The sequence below is a fragment of the Callorhinus ursinus genome, unplaced genomic scaffold (assembly GCF_003265705.2).
Source record: "Callorhinus ursinus isolate GAN/ISIS: 27379988/994484 unplaced genomic scaffold, GSC_fseal_2.0 scaffold12, whole genome shotgun sequence".
Taxonomy (NCBI): domain Eukaryota; kingdom Metazoa; phylum Chordata; class Mammalia; order Carnivora; family Otariidae; genus Callorhinus; species Callorhinus ursinus.
In genome coordinates, this window is record NW_027397074.1 from 36168703 (window position 1) to 36187807 (window position 19105).

Consider the following 19105-nt stretch of genomic DNA (forward strand, 5'->3'; position numbering starts at 1 on the left):
ATCTCTCATGGTCTTTTAAATAGTAACAATTCAATTCTGTGAAAATATGCCTTGAGATTATCTAAGGAACATATTGCTTACTTAAAAGTTAAAATTTTTTTTTAACCTCCTATCAGTAATTATTTTCATAGAAGCTGTTCAAAAAAGATTGTGTTATGTTAGTGGCAATCCTAGAAACCCTTCATGATTGAGTTAACTTAAAGCTATTGATATACAGTGAAGATTTACCTCTATTCTGTTCTTTCTTCACACCCTTACTAGAAAACATTTGAACTTTGAGCCTTTCTTAATGAGATAACATTTATGAAGTTCTGTTTATAGAAGGAACTGGCTTCTCTATAATTCCAGGTTTGACTGTTATCACAGATATTACCCAACGTAAGAGGATGATTTTCTGGATTGGATGGGCTGAGGTAGTGTGGGGCTTGGGGATGAGGTAGTTGAGTGGGAACATAGATTTAAAAAGATAAACTTACTTTATCCAAAATTGATTGATTTTTTCTGTATTTTGGGGACAAACAAAAAAATGAAGACCATGACAAAAATACGAAGGTGGGTGTGAGAACTAACATTGTGTACCTTTCTGTGCTGCAACTGATATATACTTCAGAGTATCATCATGAGATACATTATTTGTTCTTTTACAGAGCAGAAAACATAAGCCCAGAATGCTAGAGTCAGTTTCCTAAGGTGAAAATCGCAGACTTAGTGATGAAGCCTGAGGGCTTGAATTTAGGTGTAGCCTGACTCCAAAGCCCATGCTCTTTTCATAGGACCACTGTTCCACTAGGAAACCAGCGTCTACAAATGGTAAGAATACTAGGTAAAGGACAGCAGGCAATAAACCAGAGTAACCAACAACAACAAAAATGAATAATATGCCTAAATAAAATGTAAAAAACGTGACATCTTTTCTACTATATCCTATAGGCAATTTCGCCAAGCATATTACATTCCACAGTACAAATAGTGTAAACACCACTGCTTCTACATTATATACTTGCTGTTTAATGCTCAGTAATGCTGTCTGCCTATGGCATGTGCTGCATGTTTTTTTTTTCCGTGAAAGATTTTATTAGCAAGTAATTAAAAACCTTAATTTCTTTTTATAAAATAAGGACTCAATATTGGTCATTTAGCAGTAGGTAGATTCTACCCACTTTCCTTCCCTATTCCACTTTCATTCATTTTTCTTTGTTCCAGGTACTAAAACCTTCCCGTGTACACACATTTGTGAGGCTGTAAAGAGTAACTGCTGGAAAATACAGAATAGAGAAATTTAGAATTGAGAAGGCCCATGGAGGTGATCTGGACCAACATTCCTCGTAATGCTTGGGGTATATAGAGACAAGAGCAAAGTCTGAAATTGTACACAGAACTGATCTGGGGAAGACTTAACTTCTCTACAGATACCATGACTTTCCCTGCTGGCAACTTCTAGTGCATGACTTAACTGTGATGCTTCAAGAAATTAAATCTACAGCCCCTGATTTTATCTTTGCTAGAGTGTGTTCTAAGTATTCCCTCTGCTTTGCATTTCTGGTTCCCAAACTAAACTCAATTGCAGGTGCTTCTGATTAGATCTTACCTTTATCCCTGCAACCTAGCTTCAAAGGTTTGAGCAAGCCGGTATCTGATATCTATGGTGGGGGGAAAATGTCAGACATTCACTACATTTGTCAAGGTCCCTATTAGAAGGGGCTCCCTAAATTGAACGCATCATTCCAGATGGCTTATGACCAATGCCGTATGCAATGCAATTAGCAACATTCATCTGGATAGAATACATAATGATATTAAAGCCCATACTAAGATTACGTGAACATTTTTCAGATTCACATCAAAGTGTTGGTTCATAATTAAGCTTATAGTTAACTATAACCCTAAAACTTGCTCACCTTTCACTGCTGTTTAGCCATGTGTTCTCCATCTTATATTTGTACAATTGTGTTTCAAATTCTTTAAACCCAAATACAGAACTTTATTTAGCCCTGTTAAATTTTACTTTGTTAGTTTTGGCTCATCTTTCCAACTGTTTGCAATCCTCTTGAATACTGTTTTTGTCATTCAATATAGTAACTATCATTCCACAGCTTTGTGTCATACACAAATTGGATAAATATGCTTTTCATTTTCATCCAAATCTCTGATAAAAAAATGTTGAAAAGAGTAGAAAGCATTGTAGAATACCACAGAATATTTTCATCAAGGGTAGCATCTAACCATTAATTAATATGTTACACCATATTGACTACACTGAATTTATGTAGAATTATATTAAACACATGTTCATTCTTTTAGCTTGCATGATGATGATGGTGAAAATAAATAGATGAAAAGTATTCAAAGGAAAAATTTTTTAGAGTGTGAGCATTATACAGAAAGTGATGATTAAGGATTAAGTATTAAACATTCTCCAAATTGTGGACCACATACTTCTCCAAAAAGTAAAATTAAAGAAACCCAGATCACTACCACTTGTACATTAAAGATCAGTCTCAATATTATATACCTATGAACCTCAGAGTGTTATTAGAGCAGGGGCCAGCAAACATTTTCTTTGAAAGACCAGACAATAAATATTTTAGACTTTGTAAGCCGCATGGTCTCTACTGCAATGATGTTACTTTGCCCTTGTAGCACAAAATCAGCCCTAGACAACACATAAATAAATGGGCATGACTGTGTTCCAATAACATTTTATTTATAAAAACATGTGGCCAGATTTGGCCCACAGGTCCATCTATGTATAAGATGGTTTTTCTAAGGGCAGCAAGTACACATATATGTGCATTTGTACTTGGATGAAAATATTACAATCCTCCCAAACACAAGATAAGATTTATTATTTTAGAAATTTAGTGTACTAGGTCCTCAAGAACAAGAACTCTCCTATTCCCTTTTGAACTTCAGTACCTAACTATGTTCTAGTATTTGGTAGTTGCTTCATTTTTTTCTGAGGTCATGAATAAAAACCTTTAAGGGTTCTGTTTAATCTCAGATTCATTATTTTTATGGTCAATTAATCATAATACTTATAGGTATTAACATACAATTGAAAATAGAGTCAGCATTCATAGGGGTCGTGGCTGCCCAGATCTTCTTTCAAGAATTAGGGGCCTATTACCCCAAATCATGGGAGTCTGTCTGCTGAGACAGCCCTCAGCTGAACCCCCTTTGGAGATTACTTAGCTGGAAGAGAACCACCTCTCCAAAGACCATGCCTCCTTCCCATCATGCTCTGAATCCAGTGATTGGTCAACATGGAGGTTGAAGTCCTAGCCTTTTCATCCTAACAAAGGACAACCCTGAAAGTCATCTCAGCTTTAGAGTTCCTGGCTGTGGCTTTTTTGAGACTGCATTTCAGCTAATCTCTTTCGTTTCTCAATCTTTCTTCTTTTCTTCCCCAAGTGTTGATCCCAGACTTCTCCTTAATAATCCCTCTGTACTCTAATCTCTATCACAGAATCTGCTTTCTAATGAACTGAAACAATAAGAATAATATTTTTACTCTAATTATGACAACAACAGTCATATTAATGATATCCATTCAAGTTTTACCTGCCTTCAACTGATCTTACACATGGCCTAACCTATGAGGTATGATATTGAACTCTGGTTCTTTTATTAGAAGTTCATGTGGACTCACTTTGTCTTTCCAAATTATTGAAGTTCATCTATTACAGTAGATCTTAAGTAACCACACTAGTTGCTTACCATTTATATCACCTCATTGTTCTCACAATTCTCGTAATTACTAGAGCAGGCACTATCTGCTTACTGGTGCAGAGAGGCACTAAAACATTGCCCTAACAATCTTGAAAGTTTTAAGTCTCCGCCAGAAGAGACAGTAAATAAATCTTCAACAAGTTTATGCTTTTAAAAGAGGCTTCATGGAACGCTGGTAATACAAGAGGTGAATATAAGATCACATTTGTGTGCCACATGAATTTAAAACTCAGTAATAAAGATGAGGCAAATGAAAAGGAAACTAATGCTTCCTAAAAAATGGGAAGTGCCCAACATATGGTGAGGAAAGCTCAGAGGAGGTAGTTAACAGTGTGGCATTAGGTGATCTTGGAAAAAGACAATGAATTGCGTTTAAAGGAAATGCCAATTTTATTTTTTCCAAATTGCTTTCTCCTGAACCGTTTCAAAGTCATAAATAGAACTACAGTAGGCATGGTTGAAATCAAGACAGAGGATAAAAAGAAGAGAATTTAGAGAATGGAAGGGAAATAATTTTTATTTAACACTTTCTATTGCTAGTGATCTTGTAAAGCATTTTATATATGTTAATTGTTTAATCACTAACTCTCTGCAAACTGAGTTTGGTTGATTACCATTTTATAGTAAGGGAACTGAAGTTCAGAGAGATTAAATATCTTATGTAGGACATACAACTATTGACTAGTGTACTGAGATTCTAATCCAATTCATTCTGACCCTAAACTCTTTTTTACTCTTTATACTGTATTGAAAACATATAGAAAACTTGCAGATTGGCCTAACAGGACAGTAACTTCTATACTTTGTTTTAATTGCAACCTACCTAAGATGCTTTATCCATATTTTCTTCAGAGGAAGAAACCTGATAAACCAATTTCTAAATATCTTCAGAGCTTGCACTGGTGACAAAGTATTATATGCATGTGGACTGAGTTAGCTGTGAGTATTCTGAACTTTCTCCAAGTAAGGTTTGCATCCACCCAATTTATACCATTTACATTTTGGACCCAAAATACCTCCTATGCTTGTGGTGTTTCTAGAAAAATAGTAAAATACATTCTTTAGCATTAGAAATTTGTAAACTGCAGGTGTTTTGCATTTTTGATAATTCTTTCCTAAATATTGTTGCTGTATTCAAACAAACACTGTAATTACAACATGGAAGTATGAATAGAATGTGGATTGAGAAAGGAGAGCGTTAGGAAGAGAACTGGTAATGAGGAAGTGCCAAATGTATGTAACCAGATATTAAATTGGAAGTTTCAATTTAGGCACTGGATACAATCAAGACTAATTCTGAAGACAGGTTACAAAAGACTAATCAAAAACTGTTGCACACCTTAAAAACTTCATACATGTTAAGACAGTTAAAGAGTAGGGAGATTGTTGAAGTTTCTTTAGAGAGAACTGTGTTTTGAATCCTGCTCTCTAAATTTTTAAAGTGAAAGGTAATTCCCCATTTCATATCAAGACAAAAGAGAGGGCTTTTAGTGTTACCACTCAGGAAGATTCCTGGGTCTCCTGAAGCTACCTGATGCCTGCCAGGGAAATCTAAGGCAGAGAAGGCCACCCAGTCACCTGCGAACAGTGTGAGGAATGTGCTTACTATGTTGTGATTGGACTGTGCTTTGAGAGTTTGTACAGGTGAAGAATGCTTGAGTGCTTCCTGAGGACCAGATGCAATCCATAATTACAGACCATCTTAGAGCTTGTCCAATAGGGCCACCTAGAGGGGAAGCTGAAGGTGGCTGAGTGAGTTCTGAAAGTTTGAGAATCATTGAAGATAAAATGGTCAAGAAGCCTGTTGATGAGATCTCCAGTAACAGGAGTCTTTGTAGAATCCATGAAAGTGTGCCATGAGAGGAGAGATCTGCTTTAAATATTCTTCATGTCATGCCTCAATCCCAGTCCAGAATGGGTCTGAAATAGCAGGTAGGAGTGGGGGAGGAGGGATGGACAAAAAGGGAACAAGAAGCCAATTACTGTCCCCATCCCCACCCCTTCTGTTGCATACAACTAGGTAGCAGGGATACATAACTGGGAGAAGGCAAAGAAGTCTTAGCTTTCAATGGAGACTGAGTGTAGATTAATATATTGTTCTGATATTCACACTGCTCAATTGATACTGTTTAGCTGTATAAAAGTGACTACATGACTATAGGACCCACCTAGGTTTTCATCGAAGGTGACCACCATTGAAGAAGCTTTCAAAGATCACTGGGAAAAAAAAAGATTTTTTAAAGCACATTTTATGAATCATCATTTGTCAATATATTGAGTACATATATTTGTATAATAAAGATAATTTCAGTGAGCTCAGAAGAAAGAGTTTGGCTAGAGAAGTTGATAGGATTGGGAATTAGTTAAGTATCATGAATGTCAGGCTAAGCCATCTGGACTTTATTATATGGAAACTGGGAAATCATAGAATATTGCTGCATGATAGATAACATGACTATTTTGACAAGTGGCATTATTTTTAGTGGTGACATGTACTGATTCCAGATGGAAGATTGGTAATGCAAGAGGCAATAAAAATCTCTGGAACTCTTAAATACGTGAGTAAATAGAAGTAGCTTTTTGTGTTGTTTAAAACAATAACAACAAAAATATTTTATGAGGTTTAAGTCTGTGTGGAATTAAAATACATGACAATAATAACACAAAAGAAAGAAGGCATTAAAATATTGTAAGTTTTTAATTTTGTTCTGGAAAATTTTTAAAGTAAAAATTAAGAGAGACTTTAATAATTCCAAGATGTGTGTTGAAATCTCTAGAGTAGTTACAAATAAAAAAATGAAATAATGTACTCCTAAAAACCTAATAAAGGGAGAATTGGAAGAATAAAAATACTACTTACTCTAAAAGAAGGCAGGAAAGGAGACATAAAGTAAAAAACAAGTAATGGGGCAAATAGAAAGCAAATATTGAAATGTATATTTAAGCTCATATACATCAGTGATTACATTAAATATAAATGGACTAAACACTTCAATTAAAACAAGTATTTTTCTGTTGGGAATAAAAAACATACATGCTGCTTTTAAGAATCACACCATAAATATACAGATATAAAAACGTGTAATTTTTCTGAAAGGAACTATGCTTATTTTCTTCACAATTTGGAGATTTTTCTTTGGAGCATTTGTTGGCTCCAAATGAATCCATGATCCAAAAAAAAGGTTGGAGAAATAACAAAGTTGCCTTTTTTTTTTTCCTTTTTCTTTTTTTTAAGTAGGTTCCACACTCAACATGGGTCTCAAAAACAGATCAAGTTGGATGCTCTACCGACTGAGCCTGCTAGAGACCCCAACAAAGTTAGCTTTAAAAATTAAGAGAGTTTGGGGCAACAGGCTGGCTCAGTCAATAGAGTATATGACTCCTGATCTTGGGGTCCTGAATTAGAGACCCACATTGGGTGTGGAGTTTACTTGAAAGTAAAAATAAATAGGGGCAGGACACCTGGGTGGCTCAGTCGGTTAAGCGTCAGCCCTTGGCTCAAGTCATGATCCTGGGTCCTGGGATCGAAACCCACATGGGGCTCCCTGATCAGTGGGGAGCCTGCTTCTCACTCTCTCCCCTGCTTATGCTCTCTCACTATCTCTCTCAAATAAATAAATAAATAGGGGTGCCTGGGTGGCTCAGTTGGTTAAGCATCTACCTTTGGCTCGGGTCATGATCTCAGGGTCCTGGGATCAAGCCCTATGTTGGGAATCCCTGCTGAGTGGGGAGTCTGCTTCTCCTTCCCCCTCTGCCCCTCCCCCCAGTTCATGCTGTCTCTCATGCACGCGCTCTCAAATAAGTGAAATCTTTGGGAAAAAAACATGTGTAATACAATAAATAGACAAGAGAAAGTTGGTGTAGCTCTTCTGATAACAGATGAAACAGAGTTTAAGGGCAGAAACAGTATCAGAGTTAAAGAGCATTCATTACATTATAATAAATGAGACGCAAGAGGAAGATATAACAATTCTATGTTAACATGCACCTAAATATATATATATATATATTTTTTTTAAAGTGGAATCTTTTTTTTATTTTATTTTACTTAAAGATTTTATTTATTTGACGCAGAGAGAGTGACAGCAAGAGAGGGAACACAAGCAGGGGGATGGGAGAGGGAGAAGCAGGCTTCCTGCGTAGCAGGGAGCCCAATGCGGGGCTCGAACAGAGACAAAAGGAGAAAGGAGACAAATTCAAAACTATAGTTGAAATATATACAACATTGCATTCAATAATTGCCAAAAACACATTTTTAAGAAAGTGTGTGTGGATCAATTACCAACCTATAAAGCAAGTCTAAACAAAATTCAAAGGGTAGGATTTAAACACAATATATTCTCTGACTGTAGTGGAATTAAACTAGAAAGCCACTACAAAACTGTAACTAGAAAATTCATCATTGTTTGAAAATTAAATATTATACATTAGTGACACATAAATCAAATAAAAAATCACATTGGAAATTAGAAAACAATTTGAACTGATTGATAATGAAAATATATTTATATCAAATGTGTGGGATATAGTTTGTTATTAGAACGGTGGTTCCCACCTGGGGGATATTTTCCCCCAAGGGAACCTCTGGTAATGTCTGAGGACAGTTCTGGTTGTCACAACTGAAGGTGTAGAGTTGTTATGGCTTCCAGTGGGCAGAAGCCAAGGATATTTCTAAGCATACTCCAATATACAAGGCAGTACCCCACAAGAAAAAATTACCTGGCCCAAAATGTCATTAGTGCAATGGTTGTGCAATCCTACATTAGAGAGAAATCCAATGCCCTAACTGTAAATTTAGAAAAGAAGAAATGATGAAAATCAATGATCTAATTATACATCTGAAAAAGCAAGCAAAAGAATAATACATTATACCCAAAGAAACTAGGAAAACGAAATTGAAAAAGGTAAGAGTAAAAATTAATGAAGTAGAAAATTAACGTACTATTAAGAGAATCAATAAAACCAAAATGTTATTTGAGAAGAATAATAAAATAGACATACCTTTAGCAAAAGTAATCAAGAAGAAAAGAAGGCACGAATAACTGATACAAGGAATAAAAAATAGGATATCTTTTTTGGCAGCTTCAGCTACTAAGAAGGGAGTAAGAGGCTATTATAAACAACTTTACATCAATAAACTTGAAAATTAAAATAAAATTGATAACTTGAAAAACACCTTATCAATACTGACATCAGAAGTAAAAAATATGAATAAAGAAATTAAATCTGTAATTCAAATTTTCTTTCTTTCCTAGAGATTAGAAAAAGGGAGAAATTTTCCAATGTGTTTTACTGAGGGTGGCAAAACATTGATACCACAATCTACAAATCAATAAGAGAAATACAGATAATCCACTTTTAAAACTATGCAAATGACTTGCAGAGTCATTTCACAAAATAAATATCCAAATGACTGATAAACATACACAGTTGCTTAATCTCATTATATACCTGGGATATGCAAATTAAAACTAAAATGCAATGTTACAATGCACCTTCCGGGGTTGCTCCCCATTATTTTTATATTATAAAAGATCTTCAAGGACATGGAATAAATTAAACTCATACATTGTTAGTGGGAATGTAAATGAAACTTGGCAATATCTGTTAAAGCTGAGCTTTTGCATACTCTATGACCCAGTGATTTAATCACTGGGTAAACATTTGCCAGAAATACATACAAATGTACATCAAAAGACATGTTCAATAATGTTCCAAAGGTGCAGGTTGTAATATACAATAGCTGAAAGCCATTTGAATCTGACTTAACAGGAGTGTAGATACATACATCTATACATATATAGATACATATATCATGTTGATTTACTCAGTAAAATACAATGCGATTGAAAAATCTACACAAATGAACATGAATAATTCTCATACTCATAATTTTGAGTGAAAGACAAAAGTAACAAATTTCATAATTCCATCTCTATAAAACTCAAAAATAAGCAAAACAAATCTATGCCCATACAGCCTGGAGCAGAGTTTGCTCAGTAGATGGTCAGGGGGTTGGTCTGGAGTTGGTCTTGTTGAAAACAACTGGTCTATAGGGTGGACAAGCTTTTTCTGTAAAGAGTCAAATAGTGAAATTTTACAGCTTTGTGCACCATGGAGTCTCTGTTGTGACCACTCAACACTGTTGTTGTAAGGACGAGGGCAGCCATGGACAATATGTAAGCAAATGAGTGTGACTGCGTTCCAGTAACACTTAATTTACAAATATAGGAGGCAGGTGGGCCAGGGCCCCAGTGTTCTGATGCCTGCTGTAGATAGAAGATTACTGTATTTAATGTTTTAGTCAGTGTTGCTCCCTGTACATCATTCTGTCCATGACTTTCTGCTATTTTATAAGCTTTGCCTTGCACCAATAGTAGTTTCAGACATTCCTTAAATTTAAGGTTCATTTCATTGTTTTATTTTAAATTTCAATCCATTGTGTAGTTTGGTAATATAAAAACAGAATCTATGCAACTGAATTTGCATAATAAGATGAATTTTAAAGAAAGAATTTAAAAGGAGAATCATTTCCTACTTAATTGTTGCAAATGTGATCTACAGTACCAAAAAAAAGTGCACTTCACCTTTTACAGACCTACTTCTAATAAACATAAGCCCTCTATTCCCAATCCTTCCATCTGCATTGTGAACATGGATCAAGTAAAGAATTACCTAGAGAAATTCAAATAAAAATAGAAGACCTTTGGGTCATGGCAATAGTATACTTCCTTGTCCCAAGAGAAGGTAAGGAATGACTTCTTACATTTAGATTGGCTAGGCTGGGAATTCACTCAAACTTTTATACTCCTGTGATCCTTTGGCACAACATTTTTAACATTGTATTAACTTTATCTCTAGAGTTGAAAAAATAAGTCCCAAAGGTTAACTATAAGCAGAGTTGTCCTTGGTAGGAAATATCTTTCATTCCAATCATGAAAAAAGTGCGTAATAGTGTAATAAAGCTGTTTGGGAAAACAGATAATGGTCAGGTGCTTTTTCCTATACTCTTGGGAGAGAACATGACTTTCTGTTGGAAAGCGGGCGTGGGAGCTAAGCTGCCTTTCCTGCCTCATCTTACCATGACTTCTTAGTGTGCTCCTATGAAATTACTTTAACCTTTTCCATTTAAGGTGATGAGTTTGTAAGAGCATTGCCTTTTACTCAGACGTTCCAAGAGGCATTATTAACTGTTTTCTAAAAGGAGTTCTTTGTGCATCTTTTTTTTAAGCATCTTTTAAAAAATGTCTATATGATTTCTCTTCCCTCTTAAGGTTTTGATTGGCCTTGTCAAGCAGTAAGTAGAAAAAAATCTACAGTTTCATTTCATGAAATATTCTGTGGCACATTGAAAAAATGAACAACTGAACAATAGTTAATTTTGAGGCTAGATGGATTTTCTTTTGGCCGCAAACGATTGCTCTTTATGGGTTCACAGTTTCTGAGGAATTTGGCTGCAGTATGAGTTTTCTTTCTTGAAACTATTCATATAGTCTTCATGTACACATGTGTGAAACATTATAAGAAGACTTCTTTTGGGGTGGCTAACAAAGGAAAATTACCAGGGAACTAGATAAGGAAACTGGGGCTCCCATTGGTGAGGTCTGAACTGTGTAACCAGCATATATCTTTCTGTTCTTCAGGCATCTGGGCACTTTTAGGAGGCTTCTCATCTTTACTGACCCAACACAACGATACTTAGGCTAGTATTTTTAATTTGATTATAGCTCTAAGAGTCATGTCTACAGGGCGCCTGGGTGGCTCAGTCGTTAAGCGTCTGCCTTCCGCTCAGGTCATGATCCCGGGTCCTGGGATCGAGCCCTACATCGGGCTCCCTGCTCTGCGGGAAGTCTGCTTCTCCCTCTCCCACTCCCCCTGCTTGTGTTCCCTCTCTCGCTGTGTCTCTCTCTGTCAAATAAATAAATAAAATCTTTAAAAAAAAGAGTCATGTCTATAGCTCTAAGAAAAAGTTTGAATCCACATACCAGTTTATGTGCCATATCTGATAGCTCCCTAGACCAGGACTCATGGTTCCCTCTTACTGCTGTCTGAAAAATAGTAAATTTGGAGCATTTCTTTTTTATCTAACTTAGTTTTGTGAAAACCACTCAAAATATATGACAAATATCAGGAAATGGTGGCAGAGGTTAAGTGCTCTGAGCATTCTAAGAAAAAGAGCTATATAAATGCAAAACGTTAATATTATCATTATGGAAACACATTTCCTCATTAACCTCCATTTCCATGCCAACAAATATTCTTCAAAAGGCTCATTTTATCTTTGACCATTTTGCATGCAGACCTTGGCAGCCACCTAGTAAAACCCTTGGTCCTATGCATACTGCTTGCCGATATTTCATTATGAATCAGGCCTTTCAGCTGGTAAACACAGAAAAATTAATCATGAAATAAACCAACACTCCAAACCAAAAAATAACTAAAGCAAAGGTGAAAAATCTCAAGCCAGATTTCACAAACCAGATAAGAGTTTAAATCCCCTATCCCATAATAAAACCCAGTTTATTGGAAAGGGGCAGCCCAGGTTTAATTCAAACATGGTCATTTATTTAAAACACATGATATCCCTTAATCCATGAAGAGAAAGACAGTAGAGAATGGGGACAATTTTACTTTTACTCCCACTCAAATATAAAGAACACTTACCAGGTAATTCATACCCAGCTATTTGCAGTTAGCCTATTTTTAAGATTTGACTATAAGAGATGATATTCTATTAGTTGATACAGCATAGGGAACTTAAGAGATTCAATTTTAAGACAGCATTAGTATGCTTACAATTTATATTTATTACTTGACAGTAAAAGAAAAAAGAAAAAAATATATAGATATACACACACATATATATACTATAGTATATGTATATACTAGCTACTTAGTCTGAATTCTCATAGTAAATTAAGGGGTTTCTTTATACCTCTTAAAGACATACTAAATAAATGAGTTGACATGTCACTGATACTAACACAACCTCTTCAGAAATAGGTTAACTTCTTAACTGATTCTAAAGGACTAGTTACAAGCAAATTTTGAGGATAGAAAGCAGTACTTTTTTTAATTTAAATGGAAAAAATAAAACATCAGCAAAAATAGACTAGCCTTTGTATCTATTTTCTTTAATTTTCAGTAATTGTTGTATTTAGGGTGATATTTACTCTAAGCAGTAGATTATTATAATCTAGCTCCTCATTTTCCTCCTTACATTCTGTAACTCATTCTCAAACATTCTGTCAAGTATCATCATTTTAAGATTAATATACAGTAAGTCCAAAGGAAGTTTATTTAATTTACATTATAACAAAGAAATATGGAATTAATGCATATTTTACAGTATAATTTTTTGGGAAAAATTATAAGTTTAAGAGGGAAATAAAGGATAAAAATGTTATCCATACTTCATTCATTCATCACATATTTAACGCTTGCTATATATGGGAAATGTACCACAAACATACTGTGTTCAGAAGCTTTGACTAGTGCCTAAGGAAAATCATAAAATCATTCAATTCTCTTTTCTTTCTTTTCTTTTTTAAAAGATTTACTTATTTGTTTGAGAGAGAAAGAGCACACATATGAGCAGGGGAAGGGGCAGAGGGAAAGAATTTCAAGCAGACTCCCCGATGAGCATGAAGCCTGATGAAGGGCTTGATCCCACGACCCATGAGATCACTACCTGAGCCAAAACCAAGAGTTGGGCGTTCAGCTGTCTGAGTCACCTCAGTGCTCCTCAATTCTTTTTTTTTATAAGTATTACAGGAAGAGATGATTCTCTAAGGTCCATTTGTCTGAGACTGAATCTATATAACTCATCTGAATGAAACACTTCCTCAGAAATTTTTCACTAAAATGATCTTGTTGGAGTTGATGCTTAGAAAAGGGAACACTTTCGGGGTGCTTGGGTGGCTCAGTCAGTTAAACGTCCAACTCTTGATTTGGGCTCAGGTCATGATCTCAGAGTCCTGAGATCCAGCCAGCTTCAGGCTCTGTGCTCAGCCGGGAGTCGGCTTGGGATTCTCTTTCTCCCTCTCCCTCTGCCCACCCCTCCCCCCAACGTTTGTGCATGCTCTTTCTCTCTCTCTCCCTCTCAAATAAATAAGTAAATCTTTTTTTTATTTTTTATTTATTTATTTGAGAGAGAGAGAGTGAGAGACAGAGAGCATGAGAGGGAAGAGGGTCAGAGGGAGAAGCAGACTCCCCGCTGAGGAGGGAGCCCAATGTGGGACTCGATCCCGGGACTCCAGGATCGTGACCTGAGCCTAAGGCAGTCGCTTAACCAACTGAGCCACCCAGGCGCCCAATAAATAAATCTTAAAAAGAAAAAAGAAAAGGGAGCACTTTCTATTCTCATTACCATGTGTTTGTGTGTGTGTGTGTGTGTGTGTGTGTGTGTGTGTGTGTGATAACCTGGCAGCTTATAAATCCATATCTGAGATGTCCTGACTCCCTTATTTGATTTTACATCATATTTAGAGTTAGGTTTTCTTTTTTTTTTTTTTTACTAGAAGCAGCAATATGTGATAATTAACATGGAATTGTTAACACATACTACAATGGCTTGACTGACTCTTGTTTTCTGTAAGTATTTTATATATATCAAAAACTACTGCCATCAAAAACTAATGATGTAATGTATGGTGATTAACATAACAATAAAAATTAAAAAAAAAAACTACTGCCTCACAAGTAAGTTGCTTGAATTCTGAAATGAAAAGCCAGGTAGATATAAAGGAACCAAAAATATCCAAGTATATATTCATGCCAGGATAACCATATGATTTAATCATCCAAAGGTGTTTGAAAGTGAAAGGGATACTTGTAATAATTATGTCAAGACAACAATTAGAAAGTAGGACTTTGGTGAACTGGGATATGTGGTTATCCTTCTTATTACATATATATTGAACTTAAAAAAGTCACATGTATATGTAGGTGTCAAACTAATGTGTAGCATAGTAAAATCCAATTACTTTGACTAGGATAGCATTTCAGTTTCATGAGGATACTGAGAAATTATCTAAAATTAAAGGTTATTGTTAACATGTAATGTATCCACTTTTAATGCCTTTGAGAATTAAGGAGTAGGTTTTGTACAATATAAGGTCATTTATAACAACTACTTCAATGTATGCAAGTGAAGAGAATTTTTTTAACTGGATAAATTCATCCTGCCTCCACTGGAGCATCTATTGCTGATGTGGGTATGAAAAGTTACCTCCACCTTCTGTTTGGAAGTTGGCACATTTACTGAGCACTCCAGCCTCTACTGCCATAACCCATATGATTTTTTTCCCTCGGTTTAGGCAGCATCGCATCACTTTGTTCAAGTCTTCGTCATTATTGCATCATAATTGAGGCCAGTAAAATTAATAGTAACATTTTAATTCTTACCCCAGGCAAGCATATTTTGACAGTTATAAAGAGAATATTTGTATAAGTCTCCTTCAGGATTAAACTTTAAATTAACCTTAAATTGAGTAAGCTTGAAAAGATTGGATTTGCACTGTTCATTTTGGGAAGTCAAATACTAGCCCTCAAATCTTATAGGGAATACTTAAATATTATTTCTTTATAGCCAGCCTAAGATCTTCAAAAAGTCAAAATTTATATATATATGTATACACACACACACACACATACACATATATATAATATGTAATATTCCCTAGTTTTCTGTTCATAAGATGTATGCATGAAGACAATTTTCACTCATAACTTTAAGGGTTCAAAATATTTCTACCCTGGGATCCTGCAAAGTGATATGGAGTCTTCAAATTTTACAGCAAACTCAAGAAACATGGGTCCTTCTGTTATTAATGACGCATTTTTCTGATTTTATCTGAAAAATCTTTCCTTGAATGTACGTGTCACACACCCCGATGTTTGGTTCAGTTTTCTTCAGTTTATATTATTACTTTGGAAAATCAGCTAAAAATGCTACATTTATAAAATTATCTTGTTGGCAGCATTTGAAGACCCAGGAACAAAAGTATTGTACGCTTGAATTGTACCTTGGGTGGGAAAAGTAGATGATAGAATTCCATTACAGGAAAACAAGTAAACTGGATTGTCACTTTAAGAGATTTCTTATGGAGGATTTATTCTTTAGCTTGTTATGATTTCTTTTTTATAGAAACAGCTGTACTTGTTATCGCACTCTGCCACATCATCAGTCATCTAGCTACTGCAGAGAATTCCCCCCGGCAGAACAGGACATTCATGAGTTTATATTACTGCCATAAATTCTTTGGCTGTAAGTTTTTATACAAATAATCCCATGTCTCTTGTATACATTGCACCAATTGGTTAATAACATGATCTCTACCAGGGGATTTCTGGAATGTTCTATCTTTTAAAAAATAATGGCCCGAGTACATTTTTACATACACTAAAAATATTCTAAATGAGATTGGGCAATCTGAGGACATCTATATGATGAGAAAATATGTTTTTCCTTTATTTTCCAATGTAGCCTGGTGAGCTTTGATTTAGCTGAATGACATGAAAACAAGTATTTACAAAAGGCATATAATAAGGTTAGTTATGTTAAAAAAAATATGGAGTAGCTTTTCAAATGAGAGTGGGGAGTTCCTGGATCTGAAACTCTTTTCACAGTTTCTGCATCACTTTTCAGAATTGAATAATCTCCATAAAGGAGCCCAGCATTTTCATGCCAACCACTAAGTAGTTGCCAGATTTTCTGGCCATTGGCAAATTCTCCTCACAATAAAAGCGAAAAGAACGCTTAAGCACACCAGTTGGTCCATCAACTAATGCTTAATGGTACTGATTTGATTTTCTTTTACCTCCTTTTCTTTCCTGGCAAGTATACTAATAAGATCTCAAATATTTCCCACAACTCTAAAAGATGAAAATATCCTTCCCTGGGTCTTCTTTCATCAATGGCACTGTCTCCCATGTTTCTGTGAGCTCCATTTCTGGATGTAGTAAACCATTGACCAAGTCTCAGATTTTAGTGATGAACTTGATATTATCTGAAGAACCACAGGAAATTTTTCAAAAGGGAACACAGATACAACATGAAGTACATCAATTTAGATTTGGGAAAGATAGCTTGGGATTAGTGTTTATGATGTAAAGTGATCTTTTTTAACATCATTATTCCAAATCCAGTAAGTTTTCCAATATGGAAAGTATGATCAACTAAATTGAACCTTTCTAATTGCTCACATACTACTACCCTCAGTACCATGTTCTTCTAATACAAGTATCTTCAACAGCTTACATTTAGCTGCAGTTAAATTAGAGTTTAAAGTACCCCTGCTATTGAAATACAAAATGAAGTCACTGCAATAAGATGTCCTCAAAGTAGAGATAAGTAGATTATCAAGTTATAGATTCATGTATATAGTAGGATTCCATTTGTAGGGAAATGTCATACATATGTTTGCTTGTGATTACAATATCTAAATATACCTACAAAAATAGCAATTGTGGTTATTTATAGACTGGAAATTTGGAAAGTAAGAATAGTGTAAGTTGTAATGTTCACTTTATTTTATTTGTACTTTTGAATTTTAGAAGAATCAAGTTTGAATGAAAAAGTTAAAAACATTAAGAAAAACAGGGAAAAGAAAAATGCTGTAAACTCTTTTAATATTAATCTTTATCAAGAATATTAATCTTTATCAAGATATTTATTGTTTTTCATTCTGGGCTATAGAAATAATATGGTTGATTCTAAAATAGAAATGAGTTAAAGAAACATTTTAAGATTGTGTTAAGAAAAGCAAATAAAACCATGATGAACCATAGATCATTTCATTTGTGCAATGTTTTAATAGCATAAATTATCCAGTTTAATAACTTACCTTAAAATAGAGAACAATATTTTAGCTATGTTGTAAATTCTAAACTTTAGTCAAGATTTTAATAGTAAGTATTCTCCTTTAAAATAGCATTTTTTTTTTTTAGTGGTCACAAGTACGCCAAATAAACACGATCTTTGTGAGTGGAATGATAATTGTTTTTAAAGCTGAAAGAATCTGTCTTTTTAAATTTCAAACTCCATGAGGTTTATGCTACATATATAAAACATCTGTTACAAGAAGTGATAAAAATCAAGAGCAAATACATATGAACTGTAACCAACTACTGCTGTCTAAGTCTATGCCTGGACTGGGGGATGATAGAATTACTTACTGTATTTTGGGAATAAGCATGATAAAGATAATTGTAAGTGATACCATTTGAGAATTATAATTAATAGGATTTTCTGTCCAACATTAGAACATTTCAGGGAGAAGTTGAGTTTTATACTTTGGAACAAAGTGGGAAGCATAGATGGCACAGGTCTATATTATGCCATCTTTCAGTTATGGAGCGCTCTCCTCAAACTCAGTGGACTTTCTCACAATTTTTGTTATCTGACTGCTGTAGAAGTTTTTTTTTTCTGGAATAATCTCTGTTTGGTTTTCAGGCATGAATAATTTAGACCAGAAGTTTAATCAAAGCATATTTTCTATGGGACAAATTCAGAAAATGAAGGAAAAAAAAAAACATTGAACAGGTGTTCCAGATTCTAGTTTCAGTTCTGCCTCCATGTGAAATTTTGGCTTAATTACTTAATCTTTCTGGGCCTCAAAATATGAACTGTAAATAATGTTTTTTAACAAATGAGTTCTAAGGCCCTTTCTGGTTTCCATATTCTCTGACTCCCAATTCTTTGAAATTCTTCAATCATGATATATGGGTCATTTAGATACCAATATCCCTCCTCCAGCAGGCATCTTCTACCTTTCCCTAGAATGCTTCCTTTTTCTTTTTTTAATTTTAGTCTGCCCAATGAGTATGACAGAATAATAAACTAATCAATTTTTAAAAATTAAGGATGGTATTAACAGTCATCCTTTGATCTCAAGGATGAAATGATTAACCTAAAACATTACATAATGGAATATTAATTTATCTCAGCCAGTAAGGGTAGCATTTTAGACATACATGTTATTATGTGTGTATTTGATGGGGTAAGAATTCACTTTGAACAGAATAATAAAGCTACGTTGTGAAGATCTGATACAGGAGGAACTGGAAAGGAGCCTACTTCCACCATCTAATTTCAAACTCAATCTTGTTCTATAATTGTCCCCAGAAAGAAAATAGAGTAAGTTCTTTCCTCTCTTAATTCTTCCCTGTAACATAACACTGATCCAGTTGTTTGGGAATCTCTGTACTCAGAGAAAATAGGAGGTTATATATCAAGAGAACAAATATTTCACTAAGGTGTGTTTGGATTTTCACGCAAAATAACTCCAAGACATATAGATAACCTACCTGCCTATAGATGTGTGAGAATTTACTATTTATCAAAGAAAAATCATTTTTAATCAACTTATATGTT